General features: G+C 39.4%; 1 protein-coding gene across 1 annotated transcript in view; it reads right to left on the reverse strand.

The window, feature by feature from the left end:
- The window catches only part of LOC136875844 (KH domain-containing, RNA-binding, signal transduction-associated protein 2-like), a 253,220-nt gene that overhangs the window by 181,132 nt on the left and 57,626 nt on the right, over window positions 1-14,462 (reverse strand). The gene's annotated exons all lie outside the window — the stretch shown is intronic.

A 14,462-nucleotide genomic window follows, 5' to 3' on the forward strand; every position in this document is an offset into this window, starting at 1 on the left:
GGAGGAGAACAGGTTACTTAGAAGAATACTACACTCGGTCATGAAGGATAAAAGTTGTGCAGGAGACCAAGGCAACTATGGTTAGACTAATTTTGTAACGATTTAAAGATAATAATAATAATAATAATAATAATAATAATAATAATAATAATAATAATAATCCTACTATATATAAAAAGTGATGTATGTGTGTAAATGACACATCTCCTCCTAAACCTCTGGGGCAATTTCAACGAAACTTGGTACACTTATGATTTACTATCTGGAGACGAGCACTGTGGGGTTAAGCCATACGTAGCTCCATTAGGTGTGAGGTTCAGGGGGGTCAAGATATAAATATAATTGAAAAAGTCTCGAATCCACAATTTTTGGGGTCGCTGAAATGAATAGTGACACTCCCAAATTTTTAAAAGTCAAAGTTCAGCTCCCTTTCGGGTGGGGGGCAAGGGGGTAGTGATAAATAAAATTAAACGAAAATAGTGTCGAATACATAGTTTTCGGAGTCGCCGAGGTGAATAGTACACTCCGGATTTTTAGTATCAGGAGACAAACCACGTGGGGGTAAGACAACCCAGGAACCCTTAGGAGCGTGGGGCGAAGGGGGTCAGATATACAATATAACGAAAATAGTGTCGAATCCATACTTTTCGGTATCGCTGAGATGAATAGTGACACTCCGGAATTTTTTAAGGTCCAAGTTCAGTCCCCTTCGGGGTGGGGGCGATGGGAGATTGATATATAAAAATTATCGAAAATAGTGTCGAATTCATACTTTTCGGTGTCGCCGAGGTGAATTGTACACTCCGGGGTAAGACAACCCAGGAACCTTTAGGGGCGGGGTCCGAGGGGTATCAGATATACAAATTAACGATTATAGTGTCGAATCCATACTTTTTGGGGTCGCTGAGATGCATAGCGACACTCCGGATTTTTTAATGTCCAAGTTCAGCCCCATTTGGGGTGGGGGCGATTGGTGAGTAGGCCTAATATATAAAATAATATAAAATATTGTCGAATCCATAGTTTTCGGAGTCGCTGAGATGAATAGTGACACTCCGAATTTTTAGCATCAGGAGAAAAACCACGTGGGGGTAATACACCCCAGGAACCCTCAGGGGCAGGGGGGGTGGCGAGGTGGCTGAGACATAAAAATCATCGAAAGTAGTGTCGAATCCATACTTTTTGGGGTCGCTGAGATGCATAGCCACACTCCGGATTTTTTAATGTCCAAGTCAGCCCCATTTGGGGTGGGGGCGATTGGTGAGTAGGCCTAATATATAAAAATATTATAAAATATTGTCGAATCCATAGTTTTCGGAGTCGCTGAGATGAATAGTGACACTCCGAATTTTTAGCATCAGGAGACAGACCACGTGGGGGTAATACACCCCAGGAACCCTCAGGGGCAGGGGGGTGGCGAGGTGGCTGAGACATAAAAATCATAGAAAGTAGTGTCGAATCCATACTTTTCGGGATCGCTGAGACGAATAGTGACACTCCGGAATTTTTTAAAGTTCAAGTCAGCCCCATTTGGGGTGGGGGCGATTGGTGAGTAGGCCTAATATATAAAAATATTATAAAATATTGTCGAATCCATAGTTTTCGGAGTCGCTGAGATGAATAGTGACACTCCGAATTTTTAGCATCAGGAGACAGACCACGTGGGGGTAATACACCCCAGGAACCCTCAGGGGCAGGGGGGTGGCGAGGTGGCTGAGACATAAAAATCATAGAAAGTAGTGTCGAATCCATACTTTTCGGGATCGCTGAGACGAATAGTGACACTCCGGAATTTTTTAAAGTTCAAGTTCTGACCCCTTCGTGATGGGGGGAATGGGAGAGTGATATATAAAAAATTAATCGAAAAAAGTGTCGAATCCATAGTTGCCGTGGTCACTGAGATGAATAGTGAGACTCCGGATATTTTATAAGTCCAAGTTCATCCCCTTTTATAGTGGGGGCGAGTGGGGATTGAGATATAAAAATAATCCAAAATAGTGTCGAATCCACAGTTTTCAGGGTCACTGAGATGAATAGTAACACTTCCGATTTTTTTAAACTCAAAGTTTAGCCCCCTGTATGGTGGGGAGAGGGGGATTGAGATATATAATAATAATAATAATAATAATAATAATAATAATAATAATAATAATAATAGAATATACTCCCGAAACGTTAGTTTTTCGGGTCGATGAGATGAATAGTAACATTCCGATTTTTTTAAGTCCAACTTCAGCCCCCTTTGGCATTGGGGTGAGAAAGGGTGAAAAAATAAATTGTCAAAATGACCAACATAATGGACATGTGTATGTTCCAGTGTGACTTTCAAGTATGACTTACTACCTGGGAAACAAACTGTGGGAGTAAGACGCCCCTAGAAACACTAGGGGAGCGGGTGAAATATAATCCATATTAATAATTGGAAGTCAATTTGGCGCGATCTATATATACTGTACTATATACGTATATTAAGGCATAAAAATGAAAACAGACGTGAATTGATGAGACCATTCTAGGCATCTTAGAAACTTAATACTTGATACCAGACAAGCTGATAACTTCAGGATCCCTAGAAAAATCTAAAATTCTCAAAATTCTCTGAGGGGGACACGCTGGGAGTTTCAAATCTGCATAAGAACACAGTCGATGATATTTATCCAGAACGATAACCAATATGTTTCTTGGGCTGAAAACTTTCCTGAAAGCCCTAACTTTTAATCCCTCCCCTATATCAAGATGGCAGCACAATATCCCAGACGAGTTAAAAAATTGATATTTGGCAAAATTATAGCTTTTAGCCTGTAAATGACGGAAAATTTACGAGATGTTCAAAAAATATATTTTTACCCCCGAAAAATATCGAAGTATAGAGGCAATTTTAATGACGGTACAGACCTTCCTTTCGAGGTATTTCGTGGTTAAACGGTAAGTCGTATCACAAAACGGATGGCACAATCTCCCTTCAATTTGGAGTGATCTAAAACTTTCGTCCTATGAGTCGTATCTCTATCCCTTATACCTGAAATTTGGCTCTATTTCTGGATTTACCTAAATTTTGCACTTTGTACACGTATAATTGATGGTTTGATTCACTTATAGGAAAGATGGAATCATAAAATTCTACACGAATATTGGCCCACACAGTAGCCATATGTGAGCCAAATTCTACGGTTGAACCTGTCGCATAAGCATCTGAAAAGTAATTCACTGTGCGAAAACCTTACACAAATTTCACCCTATTCAATGTTTCTAAAACATTCTTACCTTTAAATAGATAAGAAACGAGGAAATATCATAGGGACAGCCATTTACATCGCTAAATGAGGCCAGAGGCGTCTCTTCGATATGATGCACCGTTTAGCAGCAGTTATTCTGTAAATGAAGGTAAACATGCATATACTTACGTATGTCGATCTACATTTATTCATTTAAGTAGATTTGCAGCGATCTATAAGGGTTATGTCTTAAATGGTGACAGTCAGCAGGAGGGTGTCTGCTGTTGTAATCAGTACTCCGACTTTAACTGGCAGTAGGAAAGGGATCCTCCTCCAACGCCTGCGTACCATTGTAATAAATAATTCCCTTCTCTATTTGACTAGCAGAAGGCAAGGGAGCGTGAAATTTTTTTCAGAACCCTTTTACCTGATTCTTTTTATCATTACGTATAGGTGCCCACTTGCAATGGTGCACCCGATTATAAACAAATGTACCCATCAAAATGTGACTTACGTCACGCATAGTGAATTGCGGTAGACAAGTGGACCCGTCGTTATCTTGACAACTCCGCAACTGGCACTTTACATTGGAAAAAACGTCTGCGGAACTCTCTATGCTTTTTCTCGGATAATGCTAAGAGACATGCAATTTTAAAATTCTTATTCACTTCATGTACAGTAATTCACTTCATTATCCGTGTACAATGTCGAATACCGTAGCGAAGCACGGGTATATTTGCTAGTAATAATAATGATAAAAAAGGCGTGAGACAAACGGAGAGGCCTGGTGCAGGCTTTTGATTTGACTCCCGTAGGTGAGCAGCGCGTAGTGATGAGGATGAAGACGGCACATACACCGTGCCAGGGGAATTTACAAATTATGGTTTTCCCGACACTGCAGGGAATCGAACCCGGGACCCCTGTGACCAAAGGCCAACACGCTAACCATTTATCCATGGGGCCGGGTATTTTAAGGCAGGAAGTACTAGCTCCAAAAAAGGGATTGTGACCGCGTTTAGTATATTCACAGAGACTTGCAGACTGAACGTCGAAAGCCATACCAGACTATGATGAAGATGTCGTATTATTATTTTGTTTTTTACAATTTGCTTTACGTACATAGGTAGGTCTCATGGTGAGGATGATATAGGAATGTTCTAGCAGGGGAATGGAAGCGACCGTGGCCATAATGTGTGGTACGGTGCCAGCATTTTCCTGGGGTATAAACAGGAAACAACGGAATGCATCTTCAGGGATGCTGACATTGTGGCTTGAGACCACGATCTCTCTAAAGAAAGTTGACAACTCCGTGACCCAAACTGCGCAGCCAAATCCTCGGTTGAAATATTATTCAAGGAAGATTTGTACACATGAATTTTTACCGAGGGAAATGAACGATGTACATAGTCCACATTATATCATGAAGGCGAAGAAGAGGAAGATATTTTTACAATTTGTTTTACTTCGCTCCGACACACATAGGTCGTATGGCGACGATGGGCCATGAAATGCCTAGGAGTGGGAAGGAAGCGGTCGTGGCCTTAATTAAGGTACAGCCCCAGCATTTGCCTGGTGTGAAAATGGGAAACCACGGAAAACCATCTTCAGGGCTGCGATAGTGGTGCTTGAACCCACTATCTCCCGGATGCAAGCTCACAGCTGCGCGCCCCTAACCGTACGGCCAACTCGCTCGATAGACGAAGTAAAATAAGAAATAATGAATAATGAAGGAAGAATGAAAGAGAAAGACAAGAAAATCCTCTAATGAAATGAGATCAATAGAGAGAAATGTTAATCTCTTAATACACCCTGCGATGAGCAATTCGTGTAGATATCAAACCATCAAGGACGTCTTGTATATTGAATTTTCTCTGAGATTGTTTTCAAACAGACAGGACGTGTGATGTGAGGATCAAGATGAGCTCGCACAAAGGCAAACGAGAATATGAGAGATGAACAGAACGTTATGTGGGAGATAGGTTGGCAGCAGTGAGCCGCTCCGAGGTGAGATTAAGGAAATGAGATTTCTGGAAGCGCTTCAACAGAGACGGGCACGTGATGGGAATATGAACACGTGGTCCGTGTAATGAAACTTTTGAATGTCCATATCGCAGAAATCTTCTTTTAGTCTCTTGCTGACTTAAAATAATATTACATAGCTAGAGGGCGGCATTCATCCTCAGTCCTGTGACTTAACAGTGCAGTCCTGTGGGTAACTACTTATCCAGCAGGATCCGACCCCCGAGCAAGTAAGCTTTACGGCATGGTTGGTTTCATAAGGCTTCAAAATTGTTATCCGTATGTTAACATTAATGTTTTCACGGCCCGTACTTATAGACAACACACCGCCTCACATATTTATCATCCTCTGGTTTTCTCCACACCGTTTCTTTCCATTCTTCAGCTCTGTTTTATTCTAACTTGGTGTCTTTCGATGCATTTTATTTTATTAGTTTGTATTTTTGTTTATTCTACCACTTCGTCCCTGAGTTGTCTGATGTCCTCTCTGTTACTCCTCACGCACACACGGTGTGATAGGGCATCTTAATTGGAGCTTAATGTTGTTATCAGCTCCCGTTTGGAGTGCTGTGCAAGTACACAGAGAGCCATTTAGTGACGAGCGAGCGAATCACTACCGCTCCAACAGCAAAACATTCTTAAATTCAAACCCTCAGTATTGTATAATCTTCTTCGGGAGATTTTCTTCTAAAGAGGCGGAGCAGATTTCTCTGCGAAACGTATAAAGAGTTTCACTTTGTTTTCTTAACGCGACATAAGCTCAAAAGCCCATATCTTGTTCTCCATAGTTTCTCCAATTTCTCACGAAGCGAATCTTGAGGCTGAACTTGAAATAAGGCCTTAGCTACTCCCTTACCTGCCCTACCCTTTCCCGACCCCATCGTCACCGAAAATATTTCTGAGTTAACGCTAACGTTTAGCTGCTAGCAAAAGTTCCATCTCCCTCTCTAGTCGTTTCACTCATACCTAAGAATCATTGTCGTGCCATTCCCAGACTTCGAACACAAGACTGCCATTCACTCCAGGAAGCGACCCTATGGCTAGAGAGCAGGAGGATTAATGGCATTGAGTTCTATGTAATTAAGCTAAGAAGGCGCGAGTATAAATGAATTTACAAACCAGAGAATAAATTAATTTTTGAAAGTTAAGGGATGTACAACAGACATTGTCCGCCACTGTTATGTAGTGGTTATTGTAATTAGCTGCCACCCCCGAAGACCAGGGTTCGATTCGCGGCTCTGCCACGAAATTTGAAAAGTGGTATAAGAGCTGGAACGGGGTCCACTCAGCCTCAGAACGTCAACTGAGTAGAGGGAGGAGGGGTAGATTCCCACCTCAGCCATTCTAGAAGTGGTTTTCCGTGGTTTTTCACTTCTCCTCCAGGCAAATGCGGGATGGTATCAACCTAAAGGCCACAGCCGCTTCCTTCCCTCTTCCTCGTCTATCCCTTCCTCCTTCCCATCCCCCACAATGACCCTGTTCAGCACAGCACGTGAGGCCACCTGAGCGAGTTATTGGTCCTCCTCCCCAGTTTTATCCTTATGACCCAAATTCTCACCCTACAGCACATTGCCCTTGAAGCGAAAGAGGAGGAACCCCCCGCTGAGTCCGAGGAAGAAACAACCCTTTAGGGCAAAAAGACTAACGAAAAAAATAGACATTTGGTAACGTAAGCAACGCAAGCAGTTTCCCTTCCAAGCGTCCCAGTTGACCACAGACTTTGTTCAAGGTTTCAGAACGTATTGGTAGTCATTTCCTCGAAATAGACCCATTAGGTTTTTAACTGTACATATCTGGAGAAAATAAAGGTTTCCTGTATTCTGTATTGGTAGTCGGCAGTCTTCTGTCGGGTAAACGCTCGTGATAGAGTGGTTGCGAATGGATTGCGTTCTACGTTGTTTCCCCAAAAATGAGCAACATATCAACGTACTCGTCACTGGAATACATCGTGAGAGAATGAATACTTGCTGCGATGTGACCTGGTAAGTGTGCATAAACATTGTGTGTCCTTTAAGATGGTGCAATATCTGTCGGTCAAAAATAAAGTAACATGCATAAGGCTGGAGTCAAATCACAGAGTTACCGGTATTCAGACACCTTGTGTCACCGCCCCTTACCCAACTCAGTCACAAATACAACATTCCAGCAGTTCGCTAAAGGATTATTACTCAAATATGGCCGTTCGACATCGAAAGTTAATATCGTGTCAAAATCTTCCTAAATGCTTTACAATGTTCTTTTATCTTTTTACCAATACGGAGCACTTGGCATACATATCAATTAGACCGTGCTTTCTCCATAAACTAGCATCAACTCAACGTACTCTTCACAGCAAAACATCGTGAGGAAATGAATACGTGCTGTGATGTAATCTTGTAGGTGTGGATAATTTGTATGCGTTGGACTCGGGAGGTTGTGGATTCGAATCCCATGCTGGCCGTCCTGAAAATGGTTTCCCTCGGTTTCCCATTTTAGCCACCAGGCAAATGCTGGCACGGTACCTTAGTAAAATTATATTCTTTTGCTATTTTGCTTTATGTCGTACCGACACCCGACACAGATAGGTCTTATGGCGACGATGGGAAGGAAGCGGCCGTGAGCTTAATTAAGGTTGGTGTGAAAATGGGAAACCACTGAAAGACATCTTCAGGTTTTCCGACAATGGGATTCGAACCCTCTATCTACCTTAGTAAAATATCAAGACCGATTTCCTTCCCAGTCCTTTCCGCGCCCATCCTTAAAGGAAATACGCCACATCAGAGCGCATCGCTTAAAATCAGTAGGAACAAGAAAATTGATTATTGGTGTTTCCGCGCTAAAATGGAGCAACTCTGCCGTTAAAAAATATCGCCTTGTGCTGGATTCGAACCACTACGCTGCCTATATTATTACACGTTGTGCTCCAGCCCTTAACGCATTCGGCCACGAAGTCAACACGCGTCGGACTTGCTAGAAGTTTTTGTACTTACGTACGGCCATTCGACCTCGAGGGTTAATATCGGTGTCAAAGTCTTCAATGATGTTTTACAGTGTTCAATTAACTCTTTACATTACATAAAACATGGCATAACCTATTAATTCGATCTATTACGGGTACCTGTTTTATTACAAGGCCCAATAAATCATATGTTTGCAGAATGCTTCTCAGTATTTGGCGCTGAATTGTGCATAGTAGTTTTCCCTTTGCTAGGTCCATGAATCAATTTGCAGTGATAGCACACCGGTAGTGGAGAGCCTTATCAACCATAAGGCAAAATTTCAAGTTATTTGATGTTCATAAAGCTAAATTATAAGAATCATGAAATTATACGTGTTATTAGGGTTGCCTATGTCCGAAAAAATGAAGGGCTGGTGAACCACCTGGTATGTACGTATGCATTACAATTCGAATAGAGGAGGGTGTCAGTACCCGTCGTCGTAGAAAAATAGTTAATAAAATAATGAGTGATGAAAAGGGGCAAATTAATTCATCGCAGAAAGGTAACATTAATAACATCCCGCAATAGGATAAATACAAAGGCATGTCTATGTGCGTGGAGCAACAGGAAATGAGATATGGACAAACCTGTTCTCATGTTGCTACATATTCATTTGTCTCGATCTACGCATCACACCTCACAATAATAAATACTAGATGATTTATTAAGTATGGGCAAGTATAAACCTTAAAAAATTATATAGTCCTCATGCACTAGAAGTATAGCACAGTATATGCTGGTATTAATATGAAAATCCAGTTCTCTATAAAAGTATTCACGGTTGTACAGAAATCACTACATTCCGATGCAAGCTTACGGCCTGCTCATTGAAACGTATACGCAGGCGATGGTCTGGACATATGGGCAGGTGGCGTTATGCTGCATTAGCTGATCACATTTATACATTAAATTTTCACTCCTCATGGATTTACGTCCGTTCATGTGATGGAAATCCCATCGCACTCTATTAAAGAGGTCCCTCGTCTCGTTATCGAATCAAATGAACATTTCGAACTTTGTAGAATTAGAATTTTGCAGCTGGTAAAACATGTATATTCGAATCAAAAGTTAATTCCATAAATATAAATATGCTCTATACATGTTTCTGTAAATAAAAGGGGAACCATACCAACATTTTCGTCAAGGGATGTTGATTTCGGTGAATACTCCAAACCTTCAGCATATGGTGAAATATTTTGATTTTTTCGGTATTACAATATGATCAAGTATAAAATATTATTAAAATGCATTCTAGTCGTAATAGCTAGAGACTCATTGGTGGCTTACCGGCCCGTAACTGTAGTAGTGACAACAAGCCCTTGGGTTTATGCCGTGTCAAGAAGACAAGGTGAAATCCTTTACGTTTCTCAGATAACTTTGCTTCATGTCTTCGTATAAATGTCTGTTCACAAGGAAGTCTTCTCTACTAACCCTAATATTAAAGGTTTGAATTTTAAAATGTTTTAGCGTTGGTTTATTCATGAAAGTAGTAGTGTCGTTCGTCACCAGATAGCTCATTGTGCACTAGCCTTCTGGACTTCCTGCTGGGAAGTCACGACTATTGTCATTATTGGAGAAATATTCTTCGTGAACAGTCAAGATTGACTTCTGAAGACACGCCACAAAGTTTTATGGTAAATGTAAAGAATTTCACCTTGGTTTCTTGAAAAATCAAAAGCCCAAAAGCTTGTTACCACGTGTAAAATCAGAAAAAGGGAATGTTCTTGGTTACATTTTCAGATATGACGAGGTAATGCGCCCGATTTCAGTCAAATTAATTCAAAATTGGGACTTTTCCAAAAGTACCTAAATCACATGAAAGTAACTGTTCCCGGAATTGATAATCATCCCAAGGCGTTACTTTCAATAAAATTACTCTGAAGTTTGAGAAACATGTGAATACAAGTAATTGGTATACGCTATTTCCGGAATATTTTGTGTTCAACTATGAAAGAAAATCAAATTATTATAATGTAATGCGTGATCAACAAGAGGAAGAAGAAACCTAATTGACAATTTTAAGATTTTTGAAGCGAAACCACCACAATGTTGATAATTTTCGAGGAGCAGAGACAGATCACAGATGAACGAATGAAGAGTTCCTTGGAAGAGAAGGAGAGGTTGACTAGATTGCCTTAGGTTCTAAGCAGTCCACAGTTGGCCAGATTCGGATTTAAGAAAGTGTAATGCAACGTCGCATATTGATGAAAGCGCTGTTAGGAGTACCTGGTTCGTTCTTCATCCCATAGTCGAATTATTTCGGATGTCAACATGTCTCCCGCTGTCCCAGTCACGAGTTAATGCGCTCTTCTCCACGTCCAAGTTCAGTCCGACGCTGTAGTTTTGTTGCTCATCACGTCAGGCCTCATTCAGGCGATGCACGATTTATAAATCATCCTTCCATATTTGGCCGAATCCGGAAATAAGGAGAATAGTATAAGCTTTCTTGATTCCAAAAGGGCATAGTATGTGATGTTTCTCAGAATATATTGTCATAATGTTATATATTTGATTTACCTAAAATGCATAGCTCATAACCCTAGGATGTTTTCAACACTGAGTTGCTTGCTTGAAGGGCTGCATCGACTCACATTAGCGAGCGTAGTGGTTGAAAAAGGAAAAATGATAATCTAATCTGATTAAGAAAAGGATTGTAATTTTTAGGAATAAATAATGAATATATTCTCATACTCTATTATATCTTATTATATTATGCGCTCGTGTGTTTTACAGTTGCCTTCTGAGACGTGCGCGTAGAAATGTAAAGAAAACATGAAGGAAGATTATATTTTAGAAATGTTAGAGAATGATGATGAGCCTGACATTTATGAGTGAAGTTACACTCCAGTGAAACAAGCTGTAGACATTTATCACGCCATTGTGACGTTCTGGTAAGAGAGCCAAAAGCTCTTGCTAACATTGTCGTTGAGTTGCTGTGTACATACAAGGTGTTTTAATGTTGAAAACAAATTCTTAGCAGACAAAGTATGGATCCCCATACTACGAAAGAAGTAAAATGAAGCAATTTCCTCAATTGTGCCCAAATTTAAAGTGATAAAGGACCCGGGAAGGTTTCAAATTGTGAATCTTGGATAGCTCTATCAAGGTAATGAAGACAAATTTTGAAAATCACATCCGGCCTGAATGCAGTTCCGGAAAAACAGACTAAAATCGCTTTTTTTCTTTACACGTTCTTTAAAACCTGGGTAATTTAACTTATTTAAATAATACTTTCTGTAATGTGTTCCTTGGTTCATTGTCCTCAGGCATTTTCTGATTTTTTTCAAAAATGTCCACACCGAATGTTGTTATAAGGGCTTACATGAAACTCCACATTGACTCTCATTGGGGTTCGTAGTGGCGCTTATAGAAACAATGTATTGTTACACATTAGCGCTCGTAGTGGCATAAAAAGGCAAACTGCTAATCTGCCGGATAACGATGAGTAAGAAAAGCATTGTAATTATTAGGAAAAATTAAAGAATGTATTCTCATACTTTATTATATTTTTTCGCCTAAAATTCGTAGCTCATATCCATAGGATTTTTTCAACATTGAGTTGCTTGCCTGAAGGCCTACAACTGTGGAGTTTTAGCCTATTTTAACCATCGTAAAAATATCCAGAAAATGTTGCGTAGGGCAAGCAAAAGGCTGAAAGGAACTAGGAAGTGAAAAGGTGTACAAGTCTAATGAATAACCCACGTGTGTTTTTTGTTGCATTGAATGGTGGGATTAATGGCCATCTCCAAGTGGAGAAAAGAGGTCAAGAGGGATGGGAAAGAATTTACAATTCCTGTACAGATGATCCAGAATAGATCGATAGATATGGTTTATTTTTACTGGCAAAGTTAGAGACACGTGTAGCTGTCTTACACTTAACCAGTGAACAACATAAAAGAAAAATATTAGAATACTGAATAAATTAAAAAAGAGACTGAAACAAATGACTATGCTATCCTACTGTACATAAAATATCCATTATAGTACACAATATAAATTAGCATTTTCCTTCCTAAGTACAATAACGTAATACCTACGAAGAAATTAACATACAAACTTACAACCATAATAATAATAATAATAATAATAATAATAATAATAATAATAATAATAATAATATAGATAAACCTAATAATATTTACAATTAAGTTGTCCAATTCGAAAAGCATTACAAAATGGGGATTGGGATGAGGATAACTATGCAGGAAACTACAGCTGAGTACTCTGTAACACTATTGATGAATAATAATAATAATAATAATAATAATAATAATCATAATCATAATCATAATAATAATAATAATAGAAGAAGAAGAACAATAAAAGATAGTTCAGAAGAAAAGTCGAGAGTTTAAGATCATTTGAAGTTAAACCAAAAACGAGACAAAACGGATCAATTCCGAATAGGAGAGAAAGATGAGAAGAGAAGAGAAGAGAAGAGAAGAGAAGAGAAGAGAAGAGAAGAGAAGAGAAGAGAAGAGAAGAGAAGAGAAGACAGTCCAAGAAGTCTTAAGTCCTATGTGGACCATAGTTGACCAAATTCAGAAAGAAAGGCAGAGAATTGCGTAAGCTTTCCTGTTTCCAAAAGGGTATAGTATGTGATGTTTCTGAAACAAAAATATACTTTAAAGTAATGTTCGAATATTGGTGGAATGACTGTCATTTCACTTCATCACACAGGTAATATCATGTTCCCGGGAGTGAATATTTAACATATTTATTTATACAGTTTTGAGGAAACTAGAACAATCAATGGCTTAAAACTACAAGGCAAAATTAGAAGAAATCATACCAAAAATTTTAAGTATTTAATCTCCTTCCAGTTTTATTTTTTTATGGAACGGTGTTTTCTTTTAAATCCCGTTTTATGAGCAAAAAGTATATTCTGGATACAGTAGGCTACGCAGTTCATTATTTTAGTATAATTTTGTGAACTGACTCAGAAAAAAATTCTCATAAAGTAAAATCTACCGTGGAAAAAGTGCCTGAAATTGTGGTATATACCCTATTTTTAAATGAAATTCATTTCTGCTTGCACCCATCAACAACTTGATGGCTGTCAGGTGTCGGACGCTCTATGATCTCACACTGTAGCTATCTGGTTCGAATTCCGTTGGTTGAAAAATGTTCACATCAGAATGTTGATCGACACGGTTGTAGAGGTGGTAGTTTACAATTTTGTAATAAATGTATAGATTCAGTTCCAAATCTGTCCTCAGTGCCCATACAGTCTTACAGCGTATTACGCAGTTTATGGTGAATCGTGCATGGGATAGAGACGTCAAGCCTTTTGTTTTTATTCGATAGGAGTAGAGTATGTGCCTCATCACCAACACACATCCAGAAGCGGAAGTCACTCATGAGGGTCAACTAGAAAGATCTTTACCACGCCTCTGCAGAGGTTCCCCTGGAGTGGGGAGCAGTAGAACACACCGACGCCTGCCTGTCGCAGCAGCTGAGTTTGGCATTGCTTCCACTTACTTGTGCCAGGCTCCTCATTTTCAACTCAATGTCCCATGGTCAACCCTCGTTCTTTTCCGGCACCGACGGTATTAGGTTTTCTAGGACTAGGAAGATTTTTCATATTTCCCTTTCACGGCATTCGTGATCTTCCCATTCCTTTGGCCGGTACGAATATTTTTCGAAGTGTGAGACCTCTTCCAATTTTCCCTGTGATTAATGTTAAAAGAGGATGGTTGGTTACCCACTTATAACTCCCTCTTAGAAAAATAATTAACACCACCACTATATCTACCTCTGCAGAGCCACATGATATAGTATGACGTCCCACTCGTTGAACTATAGATAAAGATACAATTTTCTGTAGTTAAATGCAGAACGAAGTTTGGTTCTTAGAAATGAAACTACGTACACCTTAAAACATGTAAGTTCCACGTCTATGCACCCTTAAACCTTAAACACGGAACTTAAACTACAATTAATTCAAAAAATTGTTCTTTAAACCTGTACAACAAAATTCCAGGCCAATAAATTAAAAAAGTTGCACGTGAAGTATTCTACAATTTCATCAAAATGGTATAAATTTGGAAATATTCCATTTACAAACAAAATCTTAAACATTTTTAGACTGACATTTATCAATTCATGAAACTTCGTATAAATAGTGGTCTGAGAGTTATCGAGATATACTGTATTTTTCACTCCCGTAATTCACCGTACGTATCTTTTACTACTGAATCCAACCAAATGCCAATTATACAAAGCTCACCAAGTCCAAACACGCACTCCA

The sequence above is a fragment of the Anabrus simplex genome, chromosome 6 (assembly GCF_040414725.1).
Source record: "Anabrus simplex isolate iqAnaSimp1 chromosome 6, ASM4041472v1, whole genome shotgun sequence".
NCBI lineage: Eukaryota > Metazoa > Arthropoda > Insecta > Orthoptera > Tettigoniidae > Anabrus > Anabrus simplex.